Source organism: Tachypleus tridentatus, chromosome 4 (genome assembly GCF_004210375.1).
Source record: "Tachypleus tridentatus isolate NWPU-2018 chromosome 4, ASM421037v1, whole genome shotgun sequence".
Taxonomy (NCBI): domain Eukaryota; kingdom Metazoa; phylum Arthropoda; class Merostomata; order Xiphosura; family Limulidae; genus Tachypleus; species Tachypleus tridentatus.
Window position 1 is genome coordinate 85,991,365 of NC_134828.1, and position 17,142 is coordinate 86,008,506.

Sequence of the window (17,142 nt, forward strand, 5' to 3'; positions counted from 1 at the left end):
TACAATAACCTTATTATTGCCCCTCAGTGTCTCAGTAACAATTAAGCACCCTTACAACTGAAAAAAACTCGGGTTTTTATATTCGTGGTGGACAGGGTAGAGTTAGCCCATTGTACTGCTTTGTACTCAGAAATAACAAAAATAATTTCATTAAACAAATACAAAATAACTTCTGTGATCGTAAACTCACTGATATTATTAGGCTTAAAATAATACTGTAGTTAAATGAAATGTAGAGTATAATATGTTGATTAGGGAGTGTTTTTAAAGATGGATGCTCTATAAGGTTCATGGTGTTAAGTACACCTATTAATTTCTTTGAGTTACACGACTAGGAAGATTCATGCATTCTTTAAAGTCTAACTGAGCATTGATGTTGAATATGTCCATCATGTTTCCATGTTGCCCAATTTAATTTCAAAGTAAGGCTGCTCCTTCTGACTCTGGATGTACGTAACGAACTTACAGACTATTGGATAGGATATATATCCATCGACAAACATTTCATTCATGAAAAAAGAAAAGACAAGCATTTGATCAGTGACACTTTATAATATCAGTATCACTAATAAGGTATGTTCAACAGCATCAACAATAGAAAATTGTAATTTTGCCCTGTTTTTGCAATGTACCATGATCAGACAGAAGAGACTTTTAAGAGACAGTCCTCACAGCAATTAAATAGAGTACTGCTACTTTGATTTCTTATATGATGAATACGCTTTTTAATCATTCTATTCAGATTCGTGAAAAATGACCATTAACTATATTAATCTCACACATAATGGGTTCTTAACTTAAGTTTCAACTGTTTTTCAGTCATCCAATAAACTAGTGAATTAACAAATTGCAACGACAGCTTCCTTTAGGACTCTAGTCGACCAGTTAGTCTCTTTAGCGAAAAACTATTCATACTTATTAATCAAAAGAACCACACTTATAACAATAGTATATAGTATAGCTAGCTAGTTTGACACTACGTATTTTCTCTGCCAAGATCCTCCCAGCCATGTTGATCTTTGACAAAGCTAAGTCACACTATATCAGCAGGTGTTAAAGGTGCTATAAACTGTCACATCAGTTCATGCACAGGCCGATCAAGTTTAAAAGTACATTCATACATTATATATTTAGGATCTCCTCCATTCAGTAAGAGCATACTTTCTGTACTAATTAATCTCCACTCCGAATCTCTCTTTATGTTGTACTTTAAACATCAGCACATGTACAGTAATAACACTGTATTATTTAATATGATAAACCACTTAATTACAGACTACTGCTAGACATAAATTCTTATTATCCATAATTACATGATAGTTAGTTAAATTAGAGAAGCTGCGTTACATTAGTTCCATTTACTATCATAATATTCAAATTACATATCTATCTAAATCGAGAGCGATTGAAGTATCGTGTCTGCTATATGTATATTTTAAAGCAAATAAGACGAAAAGAAGAATTTGACAAAAATGATTAACATTATTCAAAACATGAGAAATATACAATTCTAAAGCCTTGAACATTTTCCACACTATCTCTACTGTCAAACGTTTAGGAAAAATAATTTTATGTATCTATCAATGTGGGGATTAGTCATTAAACAAAGACTTGTAAATGAAAGATCGTAATTCTCATATGTGTTTACAATGGTACGATCATCCCAATTAGATTGTCCGTAAGTGTCTCAACAACATATGTGATTGACAAGGAGTTGTCTATTGTATCTGAAACTCACCTTGAACTTCGCTTAAAAAATAAAGCCCTCTTGAAGTGGACAAATGTATTGCTGTTTCACTCTATTCAACAAAGTTGTTTGATAATGTATAATTAGTATTCTCCTGCTGGAATCATCATAACTGAGGATGCCTGGTCCACATTTGGTGGAAAATCAAGAGTGGTTTTCAGTCTCATCATCGTCGGTTGTTCTTTATTTTTGTTTCTGCGTAAAATGGTACATTTCGTCAGTAACATTTTTATGCTGCCATGAAGTATAAGCTAGGTGAAAATTTTCTGGATGGCTTATTCTACCATGACATATTACATAGTCACCAGAGGGTTTCTCTACGCTGTACTGTTCTCTTCTAAATCTTCTTACGTAGACCATACATTCATCAGCAAAGTAGAAACACGTCTGTTTGAATATACCTGCAATAATGGACTAAATCGTGGTCATGACATCCAAGTTCTTAGTTGTCAACTCTATGAAAGTTTTTTTTTTAGGAAAGTAAAGACACATTGGTAAACTATGTCCTTAATAATAGGGGATTCATAATTGTTGTTAATATATAAGTAATGGTGATGGGGCCGAGATCAAACTCACGTTATCCAGATCAAAGAAACACGCAGACATTTGGATGTAATAAAAGTTGGACCAAAGTTCCATTTCATTTTCCTACCTTCACTCTAAAGGCCATCATGTACAAATTCGTAAAATCATAAATCCCAGACGACATTATAAAACTGTATCATTCACCTGATCTTAGCAGACAAAACTACACGTTATGTCATTTGGCGTATTTTTGTAGCGGCAACCCTAAAGGTGTCCGTGACAAGAAAATAAAAATAAAAAAACGAGAAGAGAGAAACACTCTAGAATACTGACATTTAGATAGGTGATGTATAATTAAGCTACAGGTATGAAGCTCTCAGTAAAGAACTTCTACAAAAGGAAGTCTGAAAATATAGACGACTTTGATTCTTTAGAACTGGAATTATCGAAGAACAGGTCTTGTTGTAAGAATAGCAGAGGTTTAATAGAAAAACTGTCACTCTAAAAGAGTGGAGTTAAACTCCAGAAATCACAAAAATAGCAGGTTTTATTATTTGAAAAAAGAAAAATATAAGTTGGTTTAAGATTTGGCTAAAAAGTGCATTGATCAGTTAATGCACTAATTGAATGGTTATTTTCACAACAAAAATATTAAAGTTATGACCTACGCTTTCCTTCTAAGTCTAATAGTTCTGAAAAGTTGTAACGTTGACTGTGTTAGACTATATGAGTTAAAGATATTAAGTAAAGCTTTTTTTATACTATTTAGTAATGAAGTGTGTTATGTAATCTAAACGATAACTTAAATCACAAAAGATCCAGATATTTTATATTCAGAATAAAACCCACTCACATATCGTTTACGCTTATAACTGAAACTAGCTGGTGAAAGAGGCTTTAGTGTTTATTAAATTAAATAAAAATTCAAAATTACGAAAAGAAGTGGGTAATATGACAAATAATATGTAATAGATTTTTCATAACGACCGCCTTCGCTAGTACAGCGGTATGTCTTTGGATTTACAGATAGCCTGATGTGGCTTTGCAATAAGAAAAACACACACACACTCATAACGACCATGCATATCATAACAATAGTTCAAAATCCTTCAATTTGTAACCTTAAATAAATTACTTTGTTTTGTCATAACACAGACGTCTCTTCGTTTTATTCTATAATCTGTCTTTTAAATGCATCAGATATAATTAAACTTCATATTATTATGAATTTGTTATTCGAAGTTGTCACGAAACGTTTTGAATGCAATGCAGAAACTCACGAAGTAACTGAAAATTATGAAGATGGCTTAAGTTCTTCACTTAAAAATACACATTAATTGCAATAAACTCCTTATTGTTTAGCTAATTTATTCTGTTAAATTTCATTGAAGTATCTTTCATTATAATTACCTGAAGGTATGCAGTAGTTTTCAGAGCAATTTCTCAAGCAACAAGCACACACATACACACAGTTCCTTAAATAACAGTTCTTACCCAGTTGTCTGTTTGGTAATAAATCAATCTACAACTCATGCTTTAGAAGTGTATTAATTCACAGCGTATCTAAGATAGGGGCATGACTGACTTTACCAATAGAAGAAATCTATACACAGATGTGTGTTAGATAGAGACAGAAATCAAGCATCGTTCAAATACAGTGTTTCTATAAATGGTTGTACACATTTTCAATCGTAATTATTTTCAATATAAGAACGATAAATACATGCAATAAGAATATCTTGGTCTGTCTGAAAATACTCAATGTTATTCTATTTCATCAATTCATGGCCCAAGTTTTAATACAGTTAAGCAATGGTATAAGAAATTTGAGAACACAAGATTATTATTTTGTAAAAGGAGCAGTGGATGACCCATTCAAGAAAATACAGTCTCCTCAGTAACTAAGCTACTGGACTAAGATACCTGAATACGCTGTATAGCTTATCCTTCCCGCGTTTGGAAGATTATGATATCATTAGCATGTATTTCTTCAGGCAAGAGAAAGTCCTCGCTCATTTTGATTTTGCACTAAACGAAGTGCTAGATTCGTCGGGCGGAACATTTTCATCGAGGGCCGCATTTTTTAGATCTAACGCCACTGGTGTGGTTTAATGTCTAAATTTCTCATATATTATCCCTCTTAATGATCATTTAGAGAAATTATTAAAGAAAGTCTAGAGCTGATGCTTCTGTAATTGTGTTTAGTATATGGGGAAATTATCTGTAAAATAGACTGAAAACAACAAGCGAATATTATTTAAGTGCATACCCGTATCTTTCTGTACAATATATTTTACCTTAAACGTGTACAATCATTTGTAACCCTTTGTTTATTAAACTGAAAGTAAGAGCAAATCCATGAAAATATGGGATGAATATATAATATAAAAATCTCCCTTTTATCACAGTTTTAAAACGTTTCATAGTTTACTGACTAGCAGTAGATTTTCTCATACCAGGTTAATACCATGATTTTGCTAAATCCCTTGGGGCCGAGCTTGATCTAGTGGACTGCATACTTTGACGTTGAGTCCGTTGGTTTGCAAAACACACTGTAAACGTTTTACTCAAAAAGTAAAAAAAAAATTAATTTGTTTAATAATTTATGATAATTCTAAACTCCAAATATCTGCAAAGAATTCGAACAGTAATTACACAGCTTCAAGTAATTTGTTGATATTTTTAAAGTGTTAGACTAAAAACCTTTTAACTTGCAAAACAAACACTTGGAAGTTTGAATAGAAGTCAGAACACGATATGGTGGAAAATACATATGAGGTTTTAAAGAAGAATTTCAGTTTGAACCTAAAGATGAAAATTTTGAGCATGTAAATACTTTAACATACAATATTTTTAAATCCTTGAGTTTTGACTACCTGGTAGTGGTCGTGAGAATTATATTCAATTGTGCGTTTATTTGTACTGTTATATTTTATAGTGCGTAAGTCAATTCAAGTTTCACATATCTTAAACAGCTGGAGAATTAAAGAAGCATTAATTTTATTCCATGCTTGTGTATATAGGTTAAGTCGAGGGACTCAGCTTCTATGAGTTTTTGTATAATCAGAATGTTGGAGTTGGGGGCCCGGAATGGCTAAGCGTGTTAAGACGTGCGACTCGTAATCTGAGGGTCGCGAGTTCGCATCCCCGTCGCGCCAAACACGCGTGCTCTTTCAGCCGTGGGGGCGTTATAATTTGGCAGTCAATCCCACAATTCGTTGGTAAAAGAGTAGCCCATGAGCGGCCTTCCCTCTAGTCTTACACTGCTAAATTAGGGACGGCTAGCACAGGTAGCCCTCAAGTTGCTTTGTGCGAAATTCAAAACAAACAAACAATTGTTGGAGTTGGTTCTAGAAAATCGTTATTCTTGTATGCTAGATGGATTATGGAAAGCAGCAGGATGGAGGGGTGTTATTTGGGCATAACAGCCTAACGGCGTAGCACCTACAGTTGTCAGATAGAAAGTGGTCTGCCAGGGAGATATGGACCGTAACGAAATTATGAAGCATCAAAATTAGTTTAATGTAACGTATTAGACCCTCTGTATAGAACATTTACTGGCATATTTCTTAAAATTTATCGAAATAATTAAACAAGAAAATATTTCCTTAAATACTTTTTTTCTATGTGTGTGTCACATTGCTTTTAAAAAAAAAGACATAAGTTTATGCTATGGTAACACGTTTAATTTCGGAGATACCGAGCCGTGTTCGAATCCAGGCGTTATAAGAGTACTGTCAGACAATTCCTCAACATTCATAGTGGTGATAGAGTGCTATTGAGCGGTCATCTTTGCTCTGGTTAGTAGTTCTAAATTAAGGATGTTGGTAAACAGCTTTAGTAGCTTTACCATAAACACGAAATAGAAATATGTAGAATAATTAATGGTGTATCTTGATATATATATATATATTTAGTTTAATTCCTAATGAAGTCAAGCACGTAATACATGAAACGCACTATATTTTACCGTATTTATTTGGTAATTATCATTAGTTACCACGTGAATGTGGGAAACTAAATGTGGTATCTAGCAATGTTGAATTAAAGGTTCAACAGATTCTGTTTTGTTGATGTTATTATTTGTCTGTTTTAAATTTTCGCACAAAACTTCACAAGATCTGTCTACGCACAGCCGTCTGTAGTTTTGAAATGATACACTATAAGGAGAGCAGCCAGTAAACACCATCTGCCCAACACCTGGTAACTCTTATTTCACCAAATAGTGCTTTTTTTTTCAATTTCAAAACTGAGGAGCACATTTTTGTGACAACGAAACGTAAACCACGAGCCATTTGATTCCCAGTCTAAGTTCACTAACCGTTAGGCCTTATCTACATTCACCTCAATATTTCATTTAAGTGTGATTTCTAACAAACATTGCAGAATATCTTTTATTTATTCATCTGTAATAAAAATGCATAAACTTGCCTTATAACAGGATAAGACATTAGGTTGTTGCTTAAAGCACTTGAGTCACATTCTTCGCCTGCAACCAGTTAAGATACTTAACGAGTTTTTCAAATACTAGTCAGTAACTCATCAGGCCTGTTTGTGCAAACGTAACTGATTAATGATTTCAATGCACACTTCTGTTTTGTCACCTTTAAAGCTGTGTGAGACTGTAATTATTTGGCGTTTGGCCAAAACAAAACGGTGACACAACATATATCTTCTCCAGTGGCCTGGAATCTTTCCTTAACGGTCAATATACCAGACGGACATTTAATGACCAAAAAGGAAATGGAAAAAAAAACTAAAAGTAAGCTTCTAGAATGTGTCCATGTCAAGCAAAACATGCATGGAAGTCTCTTAGTAATATGTTTGTATTTGCTATTTTTTCTCGATATATCGATAGCTTACAAACATGTAACAGTGAGCAACTATATAAGTTATTATTACATATGAATGATCTGTTAACAAAGAAAATACATCAGGCAAACCCAACACGTTCTAATAATTATAGTTTTTATTCTTTAGTAATAAAGCGAAAGCTCTTTTCTATATTACAAGATCGTTTGTTGAGAATTCACAAAGTTACAAAATGGATTATCAGTGTTCCGTCCACGACGCTTATCGAAACCCGTTTCTAACGCTGTGAGTCCGTAGACATACCGCTGTGCCACTGGGTAGATTCAATAAAAAAGAAATACATATTGAACTATATAAAGGTACTAAGTTTTGCTGAGCATAAAATATAATAAATTAAAATATCTTTTATTACAGACCTTGGTCACGATATATTGCATTTCATGTATTTTATAGACATTTAAACACAAAAGGTATTATATTTTGTGTCGAACGACTCGATGGCATTTAAATTATTAAATTGCTTATAACTTAAAAGTAGTTACAGCTTTATATGCAAAACTAAATATAAAAATAATAAGCAACTACAAGTGGCTTTCAGCTTTCAGTTGTGTGTTAACAAAATAACAAACGGCATGAAATGCACTCTATGTCGTAATAAAGTTGAAATAGGTTATAGTAATGACTTATTCATAATGCACAACATACTAAACAAAGCTTAATACTGTGTACTAAAAGCTATTACGAAGTTATCAATAAATAGTAACACAGTATATAATGTGAACATATTAATCATTAACACTTTCATTGTCTCTAGTGATAACATACAGTATAGATACCACACTCCGACTCATTCGAAAGTTTGTCTAAAACTTTCCAAAGGTTTGAATGAATTTAACAGGAAGTATTTTTAACAACGTATTGCGTTTAAAGTACACTTGCAATCCATAAGCACCAAATCAACGTACGTTTCAACAACCGTAAGCAAAACTGGTTGTACTTCAACGTTCCCCAAACATGCTTGCCTTTGCAGCTGTGTAGGTGTTATAATGTACGGTCGATTCCACTATTGGTTGACAAAAAGTAGTCCTAGATTTGACAGTGGGTTCTGTTGATTGGGTGTCTTCCTTCTGATTTAACATTATGGACAGCTAGCCAGCCCAGTAGTTCTCGAGTAGCTTTACAAGACATTCAAAAGCAGCAAACAAATCTACTTGTATAATTTCATCCTATTACACTGTGATTATGGAAACATCTGATACTGTACTGCCAACAGACTTTAACAAAAATTAAAATAAATATATCACGTCGTTGGATTGGTTGCGTGAATCTGTTTTATGTTGAGTTTATAAAGCGGTTTTCTCAAATATCGTAATAACGACTCCAGTTTGTACCACCAGATATATGTGACTATACATATCGTATATATCTTAAATTTGCATATTTCAAATATAAACAATCTACTTCATTTCAGGACAACAATATGAAAATTTAACTACAGGGGTAAGTAAAACGAAAGCAGGTTCTTATATATCTATATATACAAGTATACTATGTAAAAAATATGACATTTTTATTGTGGATGCACGCGCCAAGAAATACATTACCTCATCAGCAGAACAATGTAAAAGTATACCATGTATACATTCGTATAAATGTTATAATTTTTCATTTTGCTGGCCTGTGTGTTTGTGTTTTTTTTATAGTAAAGCCACATCGGGATACCAGCTGAGCTCAGCGAGGGGAATCGAACCCCTGATTTCAGCGTTGTAAGTCCGTCGATTTACCGCTGTACTAGCAAAGGGATTGCTGTCCTGTACTGAAGCAATCACATATTTTTGATGCATGCACACGTAACAAAAATGTTCTATTTTTATTTAATTATTTCTTAAGTCTTTTATTATAATGCTAACAATTTTATTTGTAATTTGTAATGATTAAAGTTATTCTTCCACAAAAATGTCTGTGTTTCAATTGTGGGTAAGTATGGTACATAACCGACTAGGATGAGTCAAATGAAAATAAAACTTGCTTTACGTGAAATTGATACAATCAACTGCTAAAACACACACAAAAACACGTTGTAGTCTCTGTTTAAGTTGAATTTCTAACAAAACAATACATATTTTTATTAGTTACGCTTAAATGTTCTAATTATTTACAAAGCTATAGGATGTTCAACCATATACAAATGTTGATAGCCTCCAGAAATAAATCCGGATGAAATTCGTTTCGAGCGTCCGATTTTGATACTCTTGTTTGAACGATTTTGAAATTCAGTTCAACAGTATCAAGATACGACTTTGCACGAGATCCACTGGGAGCGTCTGAGCTGGAGGCTTTTGTTTTGAAGGAATTTTAATCAAATTCAACAGTTTCAAGTTACAATCCTGCAAGATGTTTGTTTACAATGTCTTAGCTGGAGGTTCTTGTTTTGAATTATTTCAAAATCAATTTCGACAATTTCACGACAAAACTCTGCATGAAATGCGCTGGGAGCGTCTGAGTTGGGAGCAACTGTTCAAAATAATTTTTAATCGAGTCGATAGCCTCGAGATATAACTCTGTATGAAATTAGTTTTGAGTGTCGAAGTTGGATGACTCTCATTTCGAATGACTCTTTTAATTAAAAGTTCAACAATAGAAAAAAACAAGAAAACACCAGGTATGATATCTTGATCAAATGACTTTGGAAGTTATTTATATTACCAAGCAAATCATAACATTCAGATATTTTATGTTTTAAGAGCTAAATACCACTTATATAATTTGTATGCATCTTAATATAGAATGGTGATTGATATTTTTATATAACTTGTGGTCTCCCGCTGGGACAGCAGTAAGTCTTTGAACTTACAACGCTAAAATCTGGGATTCGGTTCCCACCGGTAGACACAACTGATAGCCCGAGGTGGCTTTGATATGAGAAACACACAAACAACTTGTGTATACTTAACAGACAAACTGTCCTTCGCAGACAATATCAGAAACTAAAATATTTGGAAAACCTTGAAATATGATGAGGGAATAAGAGAAAATATTCTCTTGTGCATTTATAGGGTTCATAATTTGCTATATATATTCAACCTTATTCTTATCAGCTAACAAAACGTTAGCCTGCTCTCCGCTAAACGAAACGTATATTGAACGTCAGAACCGCTGAACGAAACGTATATTGAACGTTCGAAACTTGATTATTTACTCCCTGCTTTCAGAAAGGCCCTTTGTACCAATACCAACAAAACAGGTGTAGAAACTAAGCTAATTAGCTTAACGGTCGAAATTTGCAATTGTAATAGTCATATGATGACAATTATGAAATATTCAGCGCTTAAAATAGGCAAATGATAATATTTCTTATTCACACAGTATTACTTACTGGATACGTTGAGAAAAAGATATTTAATGTACGTATATATTTTTAAAACATTATATATATATTATATACCTTTCGACAAAAGTTCGAGTTTTAAAAAGATTTTTAGTAGGTTAGTTTTAACAGATTTCAAAATAATAGTGAAATAAATGGGACAGCTGTGAAATTATGCACCCTTAAGTTTTAATATTGAAAAATATGTGTAAATATGCGTGATCATGCTTAAGAATGAAAGTGTGAAACGATAGACAATCGTGTTAATATTGTACACGGTTGTATGTATGTGTGATGTTGTGTAATACAATATACGCGGTTGTGTAACGTGTAAATGTGCGTAATCGTGTTTAAGAATGAAAGCGTGAAACGATACACAATCATATTAACACGGTTGTGAATATGCGTAATGTTGTGTAATACATTGTACACGGTTGTGTGTAAATGTGAAAATGAACTGCCCGTATTCTACACTATCTGAAACATGGTCTCTGATATATATAATCCACTTTTATTTCTCATACTGCTACATTTGGCTTTATATGCCCACAATCCTGATTTTTTATGTCATTAAATGTAACTCCACGTGCATCTTGAATTCTTACATAGTGAACTTTGTTCCTTCATACCATAAGTTTACTTTCTCATATTATCAAATTTGGCTCCTTGTAGAAACAATATTAATATCTCATATAATCAAACTTAGTTTCTAATACCCAGAAATTTGCTTAACTTCTGATTCCCACAACCCTGACTTCTACCGTCAAACGTGACTCCCCTTAATTGTAAACCTTATATTTTCATCACTCTTCCTTCGTATGGCAGGCCTGCTTCCTTCTTCACAGATAAGTCGCAAAATATCCACATCCGTAGATATTCCTTTGAGATGTCTAAATTAACTTGAACGTTTTTAATTTCTTTCCTTCTTTGCAGAATTTAATCAAGACCATCAAATTAAAGTACAAACGATTCAAACAGCAACAAAAATCCATTTTTTTTTTTTGAAATTACTGCATACACTGTTTACTGACACGTGAAGCCACAAACAATTGAGTGAACTCGTATTAAGGGTTAACACGTCCTGTTGAAAACTCATATGTTTGTGAAATCATGAACATTTATGCACGTTTATCGTTATTTTGATGTCAATACACATAAAATAGGCAAAACAAGAAATATTAAAAACAAATCAAATACATAAATCTGATATTTCAATATTCACTTATAGAAGCATCTAAACGTTTATCTATCAACTGGTTAGTAAAATATGCCTTTAATAACATGTAAACCTTTTTCGTCTATCATGTTAGGATGACCTCGTCCTTGCATGCAACATTATGTATCTTCCTTACGATCATGTAATTATCTGCACATGTTTATAAATTCTTGTAATAAATATTTGATAGTTTGTTTCCACACGGTTAAACCTAGGGTGCGCTTTGTTTCCACACGTTCATACCTAGGGTGCGCGATCTTCTTCTTGCATAATTTTGATGACGTGATGTTGAATGATATTAAACATGTAAAGTTATTATACCGTAAGGACATAATATAAATAAACTGATATTTCTGAAAATTAAGCGTCTTACTACCGTGATACATCAGATGTAAAAGGAATGCAAGGTTTTATAAAACTATGATGATTCTTATAGTTTACTCTATATACAGGTGGGCAAATACATAATAAGCTATTTGAGTTGTGAGTGTCACGAGGATCAAACCTCTAATTCTGAAATTACAGTCTCACAAATTTACCACTGAACGGACATATGCTTTCTACTGAGAAGCGTAATGTACTGAGAAAATGCAAATTGTTATTTCATGTCCCATTATCGTAAGTAGACAGACACACACATGTATAAAATTACACTTCAAACTCTGAAGCAGTAGATATATTATTTTGGAGACTCTATATAGTACCATTATTCTGTCACGAAAGAGCGGCCTCAAAAAGTTGGCATCGGTAGCTGTCGATTAGCTACCTTCCTTTTCTACTACGCCAATTAAAATTTAAAAATGGTAAGCGTAAATATCCAAATATAAACAGATTTATTGGGGTAACAACAGGCACACAGATGCAGAGGATAGAAGCAATAACACCTAGTGAATCATAAGCTGAAATATAATACATTATTTACAGTTATTCTATCGTATGTTTTGTTGTGTGAATTTTATAGCAGTCCTAACGTAATGCCGTTTATTTTATGTTAGTATTTACTGTATTAAGTTTTTTACAATTTCTCAAATTTCAACAAAATCTTTCGTGTTAGCCTCGATCTTTTTACAGTACCTTTCGGTGTCTCAGCGGCAGGTCTGAAAGCTTATAACATTAAAACTCGGGCTTCGATACCCGTGATTGCTAGAGCTTTGTGATTTCTTCACACACTTACGCTGTAGTTATGTAGTTTTGCTGCCACTTGAATACCTTACATTTTTTGTATGGGTTTATATATATTTATATACTTCAAAGTCTTATGTGCTTTGTATTCAAAAGTAAAACTTCGTATTTCATAGCCAGTTTTTGCTGAAGTTTCTCTGAAATGACTTGTCATAAAATAGCTCGGTTTTTATCATTCTTTTTTAACGTAATAAAATGTGAGTTCCTAAACTATCGTTACTTCAGGAAAATATATTTGATCAGATGTCATTCTAAAATCTGAATGGCCATGTCTATCAACAAAAAGTGAGAAATTTGTTAGTTCTCTAAACACATTTAGGCAAAATACAGATATAACTGATATTAAGTCCGATATTTATTACACGTTTCGATTTGAGTGTTATATTCTACAGACACTAAGTATACTTCTACTCAGTGCACTTATCTAATAGCACTATTCAGTTAAACGACGAACACTAAACATAAAGAAATTATATTGTGAAACATACGTATGTAAATTAATATAAATAATGCATATAAACTTACCAATATGATGACTTTAGTACGTTTGTTTTATAGAGAATACGTTATCTTCCTCCTAGAGAAAACGATACTGACACAATCTCAACTCGTAGTTCCATTCTTTTCCGGTAGGATCATCCAGTTCGTTGTAAATTTGACGTTTTTACATCAGTTATTGAAAAGATAAAGCAAAACCTTCAGGAGCAAGTTGATGCGTCTGTGAATAAGACTTTTGATGTTGTAGAAGTTTAGTGTTATCGTTTTGAAATATATTCTTTATGGCCAAGGTAAATTAATACCAGATCATTAACTTAAAATATCAGTTATAAAACAAGTGCCTAAACCAACACTTGTTTACTACAAGTATTCCTTAACACTCGTTTAGTTAATGGGGAAATTATGATTAAACTGAAACTAACTTCTGATTAGCAGGTTTATCATGTTGTTCAGGAGAGAAATGGGGTTGTAGGGCTACAGATTTACCATACTGTTTCGAAGAGAAATAACGTATGAAATCTACTGAGTCAGAATAGCTGATTTATCAGGGACAATTATCAACACTATACTTCTGACATGCGGGACAACAGCATGTTTTTCTTGAATGCAGAGAGCGATCTTTCTGACACACTTGCCAGCAAATCGTCTAATAGTCAGTTAGGTACCTGGTATCCTCCCTTATTGGTCGAGACTGCCTGAACTCTGGTTTTGCTTGCGCCATCTGTAGACTGTATCGTGAGTTTCAAAACAACTGATGATGCAGATTTGTTTGTTTGTTTTCTTATAACAAAGCCACATCGGGCTATCTGCTGTGTCCACCGAGGGGTTTCAAACCCCTGATTTTAGCGTTGTAAATCCGTAGACTTACCGCTGTCTCAGCGGAGAAATGATGCAGAATTAGAAACGTGTTATGCTTCATGCTGTGAAAGGGAGTGCAGAATAAAGATAAAATAGCATTTATAAATATACAGATTGTTGATAAACGATGGAACATAAAAGTTATGGAAATCAACATTTTGATTTTTAAACACAAACTTATTTCTTAAGACATATCAGAGGAAGTTTTTAATATTTAAACTATTCCAATCGTATCAGATATGTTAAAATTATTAATATTATGAATCTTATTTCGTTAATTAATTTATGTAAATATGTTTTTATTATTCTATAAGTAGGCAAAATGTGGCATTTTCTGGTCGTGGAATTAGAATAGGTGACGTTTTCAACATTCGTTGCCTTTCAGAGAGAAGCTTTATTTTGAAATATAAGATAATTTTAAGTAAAACGTCAAAAGTTCATAAATAACGAATACTCGCAATTTGTTATCTAACTACCTGTCTGTCTTTATGTATATCTACTTGCCTGTCTTTTTATTTCATTAGTTATTTACTTATATTTTTATTAAACCTGTACGCTTGTCGGTTTATTCGTTTTCTGTTTATCCATCTACCAACTTATTGTCACAAACTTGAAACTTTTTTCAAAATCATTACAATAGAAATGCCACTCATTTTGAAATAAACTCAGTTTTCTTTTACATTTATTCCCCTTTATTCAAAACAAAAATAAGAATTATTTATTTGATCATGTTGGTTATGAGCCTGAGCGTACACGTGATTATTACCTTGAAATTCTCAATACAAGAAGTGTCTTGAGCATACTAAGTGCCATAGACGTCACTTTAAGTGTAAGTAACTCACCATAACCAAATAAAATCAAGACTCGAGCAGTGTGTAAACCTTTCCACTGGCTGGCTTTGATAATCAAGGCAGCAGCTCATTCGATTTCCCTTACCACGTAGAAAACATTACTTCTGTTTTTGTCACTCCCCAGCTATTACCGCTTTTCATACTTCGCATGAAAACCATTATAACAAAAGTCACCTGGCTGCATTGTAACCCTGTAGTTTGAACCGTATTATCAGTATATAACGTCTAAAAGCTTATGGAATATTTGAGAGAGACTTGGATAACAGGTTTGTATTTATACACCTACAATCTGTGAAGTGGTGCGCGTCAGGAAATACCAATCCTTTGGTGTTAAAAATCAACATGTAGACACGAAACAAAGAGACAATAATGACTGTATTTCGAAGCATTGGATATATCATTTATAGTTAGGAAACATGAATTTATAATTACCATATTCCTGTTTTAGTTGAGTGACCAACAAAAGTCAAACTTGAGCTTACCTCCTGTGACAGTGTTAAAAAGCAATTCAAAGAAAAGATCGCTGACTCATGAAAATAGATTATTAGAGGATCTCCTGTAAAGAAAAATTAATAAGAATAGATACTTATATTTGTATTTGTAGCTTATAAAGTAGCGCCGCTTGATGGATCAACGGTGAGTTTACGGACTTTGAACATTAAAAACCGGTATTCGATTAAGATAAATATAAATAATAGGTAAGAAAACACATAAACTACATTGAAGTTATGTAAGAGTTTTATTCAGAAAAGGGTTTAAACGTTGCACTTTTTTAAACGTAATAACTGAATTTTGGTGTGAAAATAAAATTTAATGATTCATCCATATAGTTATGGTAATTACTGGTATTTTATTGGCAAATTTAATGTTCTAAATTATTGTGTTAATTTACCGCTAATGAGTTAAATAAAATAAAGATTGTATGTAAGATTTTCATGCTGGATTATAAAGTTTAGAGCTTTTTTTGTAGCGTTTCTTTCTTACAAAACATGACTTTTATAGAATTCTCTGGAAAAAATGTAAGCTGAGCAAAACAAAAATAAAAATTTCTGTTCCACTAACATCAGTTAATCAAATGAACTATGTTCACTAAAATTGCTTTATTAATAAGAGTTTCTTAATCTCTTCGATTAATTACAAAAGTCTTTTGTGTACGTCAAACACGACAACATTCGAAAGAAGTTCCAATAAAGAATACGTGGAAAATACGGAGGCTCAAATAAAACAAAATTATACTAATTACATTTTTACAATATGAATATAAACAGTCATTTGATATATCTGATGGCTCTGAGTATTTTTCAGAAAAGACTGAGTATATTAATGAAATATGTATGATGGAAAACAATGCGTGTATTTCGTGGCTGTTGCTCATTTTAACTCAAATTATTGTCGAAATAACTTTAAATTTCGCACAAAAATGAATCACCGACATGTGTACACAGGCGTACATGTTTATGTGTATGTGTACAAACACATTTATTTATATATACAATACTAGCAGCAGTTGTAGAAACAATGAGGAAAAACACCATAACAGGCAGATAGTAAAATAATATTATCCATTTTCTTTTCTGTGTGTGAGAACAAACTAGATTAGAGACCAGCCGCATTTTGATAGTTTATACTGAAAGTGGTTACCATCCATGTATAAAAGGAAGCCATACATACTATGCCCAGTAGTAATAGTGTGTTCCACTTACGACTCTCGAAATTGAAACACTGTATCACAAACGTGCAGATACCAAAGTTTTGGCTGGTAAAGGATACTTCATGAAAACATTGCGCTAAGACTCCATATTTAAACAGAAGCTGTATCCAAGCCTTCGAAGAGAATATGTAGAGCTAAAACAAAAACTGTTAGTAATAAAAGTGGTCATCATAAACAACAAAAACTCCCTAAAAGTGATGCGTTGCATCTCAGGGTCTGTTTCCTACGGGTTAGAAAGCTGTCGAACAGAGATAGACCTTGCTGACAGTCTTGTGGTAGAGTACTATTGACATTAATACAAAGCGGTTTCAGTGTGTGTAAATCTACTCAAAAACCGCTTCAGTACAAAAGTAATCGCGCCAAAACGCTGAAACC

General features: G+C 32.9%; 1 protein-coding gene across 2 annotated transcripts in view; it reads right to left on the reverse strand.

Annotated features, from left to right (window-relative positions):
- The window catches only part of LOC143249616 (latrophilin Cirl-like), a 118,608-nt gene extending 104,565 nt beyond the window's left edge, over nt 1-14,043 (reverse strand). Inside the window, exon 1 of one of the 2 annotated variants that reach the window (XM_076499759.1) lies at nt 13,375-14,043. The gene's annotated coding sequence lies outside the window, so the exon portion shown is untranslated. The remainder of the gene's footprint in view (nt 1-13,374) is intronic. The other variant, XM_076499757.1, reaches the window with a different exon arrangement.
- Nucleotides 14,044-17,142: the final 3,099 nt, after the last annotated feature.